The sequence below is a fragment of the Haliotis rubra genome, unplaced genomic scaffold (assembly GCF_003918875.1).
Source record: "Haliotis rubra isolate DU_JTF1 unplaced genomic scaffold, ASM391887v1 Scf424, whole genome shotgun sequence".
Classification (NCBI taxonomy): domain Eukaryota; kingdom Metazoa; phylum Mollusca; class Gastropoda; order Lepetellida; family Haliotidae; genus Haliotis; species Haliotis rubra.
Window position 1 is genome coordinate 835,628 of NW_025767107.1, and position 11,798 is coordinate 847,425.

Below are 11,798 nucleotides of genomic sequence, written 5' to 3' on the forward strand. Positions count from 1 at the left end.
CATCGATTAACTTCGACAATTATGGTCAGTCAGATATTTACACGAACTTACTGAAATTACTTTCGCTTGTCGGCTTAATCTGTGAGTTTTCACACCTCCGCCCTCAATCGATTCATAGTTTTCAGTGAGTGAGTGAGTGAGTTTACGCCACTTTTAGCAATATTCCAGCAACATCACGGCGGAGGACACCAGAAATAGGCTTCACACATTGTACTCATATGGGAATCCCAAACCGGGTCTTCGGCGTGACGAGTGAGTGAGTGAGTATGGTTTTTACGCCGCTTTTAGCAATATTCCAGCAATATCACGGCGGGGGACACCAGAAATGGGCTTCACACATTGTGCCCATGTGGGGATTCGAGCCCGGGTCTTCGGCGTGACGAGCGGACGCTTTACCACTAGGCTACCCCACCGCCCCTTCGGCGTGACGAGCTTACGCTTTAACCACTAGGCCACCCACCGCCCCTCTTAGTTTTTAAGGGAAACTAGTGTGATCGTAGGGAGCATGCAGTGACACACGTACATTGTACCATCTCATCTTATAATAATCATTAAGTTGCATTTACAGTCAGTGGACGATTTATGTAAGAAAATGAGGTTTTGAATTGTAGTAAAACAAAATATTTGAAATTTATTTATAAACAAGGCTATTTCAAGACTCACTGTCAAATCGCCTGTTATAAAGTGGGAATGCATGACTAAAATATTAAAGATTACAAAAAATTCATTATTTAGATTTGTGGTTTCTCATGAATGGTTCAATGCATATCGCGGATATATGTGGAATGTAATGAAGATAAAATCTCACGAGAAATCTATAGAGATATGTGTCTATGATAATTGGTCAAGAAGCCAGACCCCCAAAATGGTGAAAATGTGGTGCAGTTCTGGCGACCGAATGGGATGTGATTTTTCACAATCAGGAATGATCGAGCTTTGATTTAAAGTCGGGTTTCATCAGCTACAGTGCGTGGCCACCGTGTAGGGGCCCCTTTTAGGTGCAACGTACCATTTCAGCTATGGTGATATTTTCACCGATGACTGGATGGTTCAGTTTAAGAACTCTGGTTTAGAGTGACCGATTTTCATCAAAATAGTACCACCGGTGGGGCAGGATACGCTCACCTTTTCGCAAACACCTGGTATCATCACCATTTCATAGTGATTCATTAACACATACTCCGTCATCGTATCGCATGGTGACAATCACTGGATTGTCTGGTTCAGACCCGATTTGTTCACAAACAACATCCTACAGCTCTAATACTGCTGAAACAAGTATATGCTCATGATATAGTCACAACTGTACAATCGACTCTGCTTTTGGCAGGGATTTCTTGTAAATGTGGAAAGGGTTTTATCGCTTCTATTTGGAATGCTCAGATCATGATTTAAAATTGTGGACAATAATATCATTGATATGCTTATCGTAAAACTATTTTAGTGGGGTCAAATATAAATTTTAACAGAAAGTGCGTTTGATGAGAAAATTATGAGTTAAAGTTTACGATTAAAGGTAATTTTACCAAAATTATGTTTTGCGAATTCAGCTATATCATTTGAAGATCACATATACGTTTGGTTAGCACTGTATGCATGAAACACCATTACAAGGAAACAGAAGGTGGTACTTTGTATCTAGATCAGCAAAATATTTCATAACGTCTGTTCCACAGTAACAGCTCCATGCTTTACATAATATCAACCATACCAAATATGTCGAAAATACTGTTGGACTATCATTAAAGTCACACAACATAACAGAAAGTTCTTAAATGTATAATTATGTTATTCAAAATTTCTTTCTTTGCTCATCAAAGAGTGATGAGTCAGTCCTGTCATCAAAATGCAAGCAACATTTCCTTCCAATCAATGCGGATCTATTGTTCTTAATAGTCATAGTGTATTCCCAGTTGACATGTTAGTCATTGTCAACAATGTCATGATCACAGGAACATTGTCCAGGTCAACATCCACATTCTGAAGTACACAACAGTTTCGACTTCTTACAGCTTAATGGTTAAAGCGTTGGCTCGTCACGCCGAAGACCCGGGTTCGAATCCCCACATGGGTACAATGTGTGAAGCCCATTGCTGGTGTCCCCCGCCGTGATGTTGCTGGAATATTGCTAAAAGCGGCGTAAAACCAAACTCAGTCAGTCAGTCAGTCTTGCAGCTACACCTTCCTGTACATTGACTTTTTCATGCTCAGATATGAAGCTGAAGAAGGTTCACGGGGACGATTTAGTCTAAACTTATTGCAACTTTATCACAGAGGAATATGTGATGAAGATCTATTAGGACAGATACATATAGCTTTAAAAACAAAACAAAGTCGGAATGGTGATTGGAACCAGTGCTCTCAACCACCAGCTGCAGAATCTCGTCCTCCGCCGACTCTGCGGTGCAACCCACGGCAAACAGGTTGCCTTATTCGGTCGCCTCTTACTACCAGCAATGGGGCGCTTAGGACACATTTTACCCCGGGTCCACAAAGGGGAAGAGCTATTAGTGTTACCCAGCACTCAACACGAGGAGGTTGCTCTTCAGCAGTGCCATGACACGGAACACATTGAGATAAACACGAATGAGTAAAAAGGAGAGTGCCCAATACGACATCTGCGGATTACTACTTCATCTTAAAGGTCACATGCAACAAAAAAATCAAACATAATTAAAACACAATTATCACTTATTCATGACATATAATATACATTGCTGGTTATGAAAAAACATATAAACAAAATTATAAGCGTACAATCGCAAATCAAAAGTGCAATATTGTGTACTTGGGTTTACTTCCCAAGAAACGAATCAGCAGGGATTCCGAACACAGTCAGAGCGGGTGGTGTGCACTCAAGTGTAACGGCTGGTTCATGTGCAGATGCCCGCACGGCTCATTGTGTGTGTATATATAGAGATGTTGGGTTTTGTAAATACATGCTCATTTTTTTGTGTATAGCATTTTGCAATCAACAGACATCATAACATGTCATGTGTTCAAGTATCACACCTGCCTGTCTGTGTAATTACATAATGTGACAGAGACCGAACTCGGGCCATAAATCAATGCATTTTGTTTATGGTGTATAGCCAGATTGGTGTTAAATTCAAATTGCATGTGGTCAGTGATAGCAGCTGTGTATTGAATATTGTCATTAGCAGACAGGCAGGCAGACACACAATAAAACAAGACATTGAGTTTTGTCTGTGGCAACGACATATCTATGTCACAGTTAGAAATTCTGTTAACGCTAAATAATGACATTGCTTTTAAGTATCGAACTGAGAAAGTGACTCGGTAAGAAGAACGTTTGGTGAAATAGACAAATGAAATTATATAAACAGTTAATTTACTGTCATAACATATAAAAAGCTCGCGCCGGTGAGATATCAACAAAACATTAGAAAAATAGCTCACACCAAAGCCTTCACCGAGTATTCACCGGACAACCCGCTTCCAAGCTGCGCGAACCTATTTCACTGCGCACGTGCTATGAACGCAGCCCAGCTGTTGAAACCACTTCAATTCCCCCCCAAACGCTGGGGGAAAGTTAGTGAATCGTTTGAACTACGATTCGCGCGGTGTTTTTCATCGCGTTATTTTTCAACTTTATAAGTTGAATTTGCATTTTTGACGATTTGTTTCGGTAAGTCCATACCGAAACGTATCAGAATCTGCAAAGTTGTGTTTTAAGTTGCATGTGATCTTTAACGATTTAGATAAGTAAGGACATCATAGTCTATGAAGAATTGAAGGACAAACTATCTGAAAATATTATGAATTTGCTATCCCTGGAGCATTTAATAAGCCGTAGAGCTTAACATTATAGCCTTAGACTCTACCGTGAAATTTGAACTTCCATCTGCTAATCGAAGTGATGGAGTATCATCATAATTAATAGCTGCAGCTGACACCTTGTCTCGATTTTTCGGTCCATCTGTGCATATATTGTAATAGCCAGAATATTTATGTTTAAATTCTGGAAAAGCTTGTTGATATGATTATGTTTTTTTTATCAGCCTTTTATTGTTTTGTTCATTCAAACTTAACATCAGGCTATTATGGTTGCCACTGTTGAACCTCAGGTATTTTGAAATTCGCATTTGCAGATAAATGTATATGTACTTAGTGAGTGAGGGAGTGAGTTAAGAATTAACGTCACATCGGCAATATTTCAGCCATATCGTGACGAGAACATACTTGACATTGATTTTGAATATATGTATATTATAAAAACCTGTCGACGAAGGACAGTAAACAACTAGAATATCACAATTACAACTAAAACTAGTGTGCAAAGTTAAAACTGATAGCACTATTTGGACAATACAAAATAAAAATAGGCTATAGATCGCCAACAACCTATATGCACTTAGACTTCTGCATGATGTTGAATAAGGACCCCAAGTAGAGCAAGTGAGATGGGTATCCTATCATATAGGGATTGATAAAGAGGATTAAAGACAGCGTTAAATGCAGGATCGGATAGATTAGAATGGAGTTTAGTAACATACTGTTGTGTCAGTCTTATCAAGGCTCACTTGCCTTTGAGGCATAGACATTAACGTAGAGGCTTTCAATGGGGAAAGCTCTAAATGCGCCCAGACTTCATCTGAAACCTTGTGTGATACTCTTGAATATAGGATTTACGGGATGATATACAGAGCTGCCATAGATAGGTTTTTATCAAATAATTGTTCTGAAGAGCGTTTGTTGGTCTGCATCACATTTTGCGCTTGAAACAACTTTCAGTATACCCAACACTGTTAAACATTTATCTTTCTTAATATGACGAATCTTAAACAATTTATTGTAAAAGATTATTCCTAAAAAGTTGGTTCTTTGACTACTTTTATTGGATTTTTGTCTAAAAATAACTCTGGGTCGTGAAGTATTTTTCATTTATTACGCATCAATATTATCAGTCGAAACCATTGCAAGGCTATTTATCTTAACACTAAAATGAGCAACTGATAAAATGCTACCTCGAGGGACTCCAATTTCCCTATCACATACATAAGAAAATGTGGATACTACCCTAACTTTAATGTTACTGCTTTCTAAACATCGTGCAATAAAATCAGGCATACGGCATCGAAGACCAATACCATGCAAATGTTTCATGATACCATACTTACATGTCGTATCATAGGCTCTCTATAAGTCAAAGAATATGAATAAATGTTGTTCAAAACCATCTTAGACAAACGATTCCAGATTAGATGCCTCAGTACTTGCTAATGGAGGTATTTCGTGCATCCTTACAAAATATTCGTTATTATCAAATATATGTCTACAAAGGACAATAAAACAGTATTGTATGTATCACAGGTGTAGGTCTAAAACCAACTACAGTCAAATCCCGATGAGTCGAATCGCTGGGGACCATGTAATAAATTCGACTTATCGATGTATTCGAGACATAGGTATGTCTATGAGGGTAGAAAAAAAGATGATCCAGTCCTAATTCCTCCGCCTAAACATTTGTTTATCTAATGATTTCCATATCACTAATAGGGGCACCTTATCAGTTCCAGTCTGATTAGCACAGACAGTGATTTCCGTCAAATCACTAATCTGCCTTTTGAACTCACCCGTCAATGGCGGAGAGGTGTGAGCCGCGCTGGTTTGTTAATTGGATCAGTTTGCTACACCAATCAACTTCTCATTGACTGACTTCGGCTTATGTATACAAGATTGCTGTTGTTTGAATATCATGGGACCAAATTTCGAATGCAATTCAGCGATTACTACCCCCTTTGCTGTAACCAGTATTTGGTGGTATAAACCTACACATGTTATATGTCATAATTGACTTGATGGTCAGTTAAACATTGAACATTTAAAATGTGTTCACCACTGCAATTTCGACTAGTCAAGTCGATAATCCTTTCGTTTATCCCTTAAAAAATCATTACTAAAACAACGCCAAACACCAAAGACTACCGCCAGTCGCCTTAACGCCCCCATGAAACACTCATGCCGCCCCCATGCCGCTATTAGCCCATGCAGAACAATCATTTACCATCACCCACCAGTTATCTCCCCTTGCGGATATTTCCAATTTGGAAATCTCATCTTTCCAAAATTGGAAATGTTTTGGAAACATCATCTTTCCAAGACATTTCCAAACTTGTAACTTTGGATTTTTTTTCCAGTTTGAATTTATAACTGGTATGATGGTAAAACCACTCAGATTATCCGACAGAGGTTCCCATTTCGCATTTCTTGTGTAAATACTCAGCATTATGAATTAAGGTCTGATGTGCCAAATGTATTACATTTATGTAATATGCTCATGGAAGTGCAGCAAGACGAATTATCAGCTGAGATACAAAACAAACATTGATCAAAGGATTAACCGATAACACGCTGGTTGATTAATTACTTTTATCTTGCACAGCGGATTTGTCAAAAGGTAGTGTTTATGTTTGTAGATTTACTAATCTATACTGATTACACCCTGAGTACCTGTGTAAAAACAACATCTTTCCTTTAATGTATTAACCGCCAGTAAGTCGATGGGGGAGTTCCTCTTGTGTTAGTCGGGCATGTTGTTTATTTAAAGGTCACATGCAACGTAAAACACAACTTTGCAGATTCTGATACCTTTCGGTATGGACTTACTGAAACAAATCATCAAAAATGCAAATTCAAATTATAAAGTTGAAAAATAACGCGATGAAAAAACCCGCGCGAAATCGGAGTTCAAACGATTCCATAATTTTCCCCCAGCGCTTTTGGGAAAAGTGGTTTCAACAGTTGGGCTGTGAAATAGGTTAGCACAGCTTGGAAGCGGGTTGTCCGGTGAATACTCGGTGAAGGCTTTGGTGTGAGCTATATTTCTAATGTGTTGTTGATATTTCACAGGTGCGAGCATTTTATATGTTATGACAGTAGATTACCGATATAACTGTTTATATAATTTCATTTGTCTATTTCACCACACGTTCTTTTTAACGAGTCACTTTCTCAGTTTGATACTTAAAAGCAATGTGATTATTTAGCAAAAATGTCTAACTGTGATATAGATATGTCGTTGTCACAGACAAAACTCAATGTCTGTTTTATTGACACCTATGTGTCTGCCTGCCTGTCTGCTAATGACAATGTTCAATACACAACTTCGATCACTGACAACATGCAAATTGAACTTAACACCAATCAGGCTACACACCATAAGCAAAAAGCATTGATTTATGGCCCGAGTTCGGTCTCTGTCACATTATGTAATTACACAGACAGGCAGGTGATACTTGTACACATGACATGTTATGATGTCTGCAAAATGTTATACACAAGAAAGGAGCATGTTTTTACAAAACCTAACATCTATATATATATACACACACGAGACGTGAGGCATCTGCAAATGAACCAGCCATTACACTTGAGTGCACACCCACCCGCTCTGACTGGGTTCGGTATCCCGGCTGCTTCGTTTCTTGGGAAGTAAACCCAAGTACAAAATATTGCACTTTTGATTTGCGATTATACGCTTATAATTTTGTTTATATCTTTTTCATAATCAGCAATGTATATTGTATGTCATGAATAAGTGATAATTGTGTTTTAATTATGTTTGATTTTTTGGTTGCATATGACCTTTAAGGCGCAAGAGGATCACCAGACCATGTTAATTAGCAAGACAATGGTACGGGTGGGTGGGGATTGTGGGGGAGCAGATGACCAAGAAATACACAAGTGGATTGATTGCTCATTATTGGCTAATTAAATTACCTTTTTAAAGAAAGTTTCGCGAAGTTTCGCTCTCAAACCTGGGATAACTAGCTGCACCAATTAAGGGTAGTTATGTACTAGTAAATGCAATCACCCGAGAGAAGTACAGAACAAGAAACATTCTTGAACACTAATATCACAATCAACTGAGGGAAAAGGATGCGAGAAGCAGCATTATCCGTTGAGATGTATGAATGCAATATTTAAAAAAAGGTTACGTCATGAGCAGGATGGAAGAAGTAGCTTTACCAATTACTTGCAAAGTATATATGCCAACATATACATCACATTTCCTTATCATATTTCATCATGGCTGAGAAAGGTACAACTTAGATGGTAGGAGACCAGGTGGAGAATTGTTGCTGGATTGATATAGGTATCTGAGACGAACTGCCAACAGGAATGGTACCATTATATGGAGATGTCAGTGCCTAAAAACAGCCTCAGTCACTACAACAGCAGATGGGACTGTTGTCAGAAGCAGGACAAACAGCACACACATCCAGACCAAAGCTCTATTGGTTCCTATATCCCCACCAGTAATGTAAAAAAACGGGCACGAGAAGAGCTGACAAGGGGTACCAAAGTTCATTGTCAAATTGGGATAACTGGCTAGATAAATTACAGAAGTGAGAAATTTCACTGTCAAATTTGAGGCTGTCAAAATCGGGACTAAACCTATGTGGATATTGATGGATACATTACTCGAACAAGGTAATAACCTGACATTGTTGCAGACTTTAGTCTGTTTTATATCTAATATTTGCATTTTGTTTTTATTCATTTGTGGTAGCATTCAACAGAATAATTTGTTTTCGCCGTGTAGCGTAATGCGACAACATACACTAGGTCACACCGAGGGCGTGTGGGAAATATGATTCATGTTGGCATTCTATAATATGTCTAGATATTACAGTCATGTTATAAATACGCTATAAGTATAAGTAGATCGTATGCTTTTTATTAAGTTTCAAAATGCATACAAATATGGCAATAAAATAATTAGGATTACAAGACAAAATACAAAGACATACATTGACTTCCTTATTTTTCAGTCATGATGTTTTACCACTCGCAGATGATTAAACTTCAAACTGTTTTCATTTGTTATAATAACAATGAAGATGGAAATATTATCGAGTAAAAAAGATTTCATTTTGTTGATCAATCTATACCTATACGATCAATTGCGCATGCGGTTGGCGCAGCAAAGGTCACGAACCCATTGAAAATACTGGGATATCATCCGGGTGCTCAGGGGAGAAAAACAATAACAAAAGCAACAACCAGTGCGCGGAAATTGCTCTGGATCAGTGCCTTGTTAAATGTGTTCATCATATGATTGTTTTAATCATGTTTTTACACGTCGGCTTCCGTGTGCGATGTGTTCACTTCCATCAACCACCAGTTTATAATAACACGTCACATGAGATTAGCCATGTGCTAAAATGACACACAAACTTCAAAGCCTACCCCTGAGCCTTATAAAAATTGAAAGGTCGGCTTCCTGAGTCGACATCTCAAACTATTTTCATGTAAGTGGTAATAATTCCTGAGCATTAGAGAACAGATTGGCTTGTTTGGAATTTAATGCTTTTCATGAACTAGAATCTCATAAACTATTTGTCTCTGGAATCATCTGTGATATGAACTTATGTAGTGATTTCTCTAGAAATTATTTAATGTTATCTCAAATTTAGGTGACATTTAGTCACCTTTTATTGTATATGACCAAATTAATAGTTACACTATAAAAATTTTAAGAAGGAATTCATTTGGTTCTTTTTGCCTCAGTCCGCCCGTGTGTGGACAATATAGCCAATTATCTATTATCAAGTTCATGATGTTTCGCGAATACACCAACTGCATAACACCGTCTCTGACCACAAACCCAAATGGGTTGTTCTCTATTCGCCTACAGTCTTAAAACAACAGTCTTGACTGTTGATTTCGCAATGATCAACCACCCAAACGGCCCATCCCTTGTGACAGGTGTTAATTAGAGGGTACCATTAAAGAATGTATTCTACTACAATAAACCTATTATTCCCTGGCAAGGGTTCACTTTTATGACATGTAATAAACCCCGCCCAGTTAGTCAGTGGGTCCGGTAAACTTTTATTTAATCAATGATGTAGCGTAGGTCTATGTAATTTAATTATGTTTATGCAAACCGTGACAGGTCAAATTTATTTGCGCTTCTGTGGATAATAAGTAAAACATACACTTAAAACGGTATTTTGGAAAATGCTAGCCATATCAGGGCAAATATGACAGTCAATATCAATTTTTAACACCTAGAACATCAAGGATGCAGACGAGTGAAGTTATACCAGGGATAATCTACAACGTCTTATAGTCTCCCTGGTTATACTAATATATAGAATTGGTTCCTAGTTGATCGCACAGGGGGCCGAATACACTCCTAGGAGGACGAATACACAGTTTATACACTCACGGGGATCCTTGGGAAAAGGAGAAACTGAAAGAAGCAGTGGTAAAATCCTTCCTAAATTTCCAAAAATTTCCAAGCCTTGGAAACATCATGTTTCCAATTTTGGAAATTTTTGGAAATATGATATTTCCAAATTGGAAATTTTTGGAAATCACCATTTTTTTTCTTGTGTTCCTTCTCGAGTCATCGTGTGTATTTATGAGACGAATTCGTGTAACCGGAAATCAAATGATGACAACTATAACAGGGAATGGTCGGGACCGACTGGTACTTCGAGTTATGGATAATATTCGAGACACCGGCATTTGACTGTACATGTATATCAATATTAAAAAACCGATCATGTTTCAACACATTATTTAGTATAGATTAAAACTAGGAGGTTATGGACCACTAGCAACAAAATCTAGACCACCTTGCTGGGGATGATGGGGACTTATGGTGCTTCTGCTTCCTGCAGGATTCCCTGCAGGATTTACGTTGTGACTTTGCCTACAAGACGTAGCGTAAAAATATTGTCCTCCTGAGAGGGTACGTAAGTCCCAAAACATTTCAAGTAAATTTAAATCTACCAGGTTTTTAATCGGAGTATTTTTGTCATTTTAATGTATGGCTAAATCTCAGCAGCATAAACGCTAATGGCTGAAGGGATGGTGTAAAGCCAGCTAGGGTCCATGCAGGTAGCAAAGGCACTGTAAGTCCCCATGGTCCCTAGTATGGTGATCTACCTTCAGTTGTTGGCGATTACTGGCCCATTTTTACATTGTATTGTCCATAAATAGTTTCTACTTTTAAAGATAAATGCCAGCTAGTTTTAACTCATCTTGTGATCATCTAGTAATTTTACTGTCCTTCGTTGACAGGATTGTTTATATTTTATGTATGTATTATGAATTTAGAACTAGTTTTAGGCACGATATTGTTGAAATATTGCCGCTGTGACTTTAAATTTTAACTCACTAACTCACTTTGCTTACACGTGGTTTTGTGCAATGCTAGCCAATATCAAAATATGAAAATATTATCTAGAAATTAAAACACTAGTTGATGTTATATATCGTGATTCAGATGGACTCACGCGCCACTGTCAGGAGGACAATAATTTAAACCCCCTGAGTGGCACTGCCATCAATAATCTCAGTTGGTGATCACACTGATTTCAAAGAAATTGAAGTATTCAAAATCAATGAAATGATTCCATATCATATAAAACACAATAATTTAATGAACACTGACATATTTCAAAAGATCCTTCAGAGAAGATGATTGGTCATATATTCCTTGTGGGAGAAAAATCTACACTATCAAGCATAATGTGCTTGACTGTGATTCTCTCATCACAAGGGACACAGAATGGAGGATCTGCTTTCAACAGATATTAATAAAGTAAAGCGTGTATGGCCTATTCGACATCGTCTTAGTACGACTTCAACCTGTCTCCTGTTTAATTTCATGACGTTTGTTTATACGTACATGTACTTGGGTCTTCCACTTCGATTGCATTAATTCTCTGATATATTCATGGTGAAGGAACAGCCCTATCAAGTGCTGCTTTAGCTGCAGCATCAGCTCGTGTGTTACCCGTAATGCAAGCAAAAGA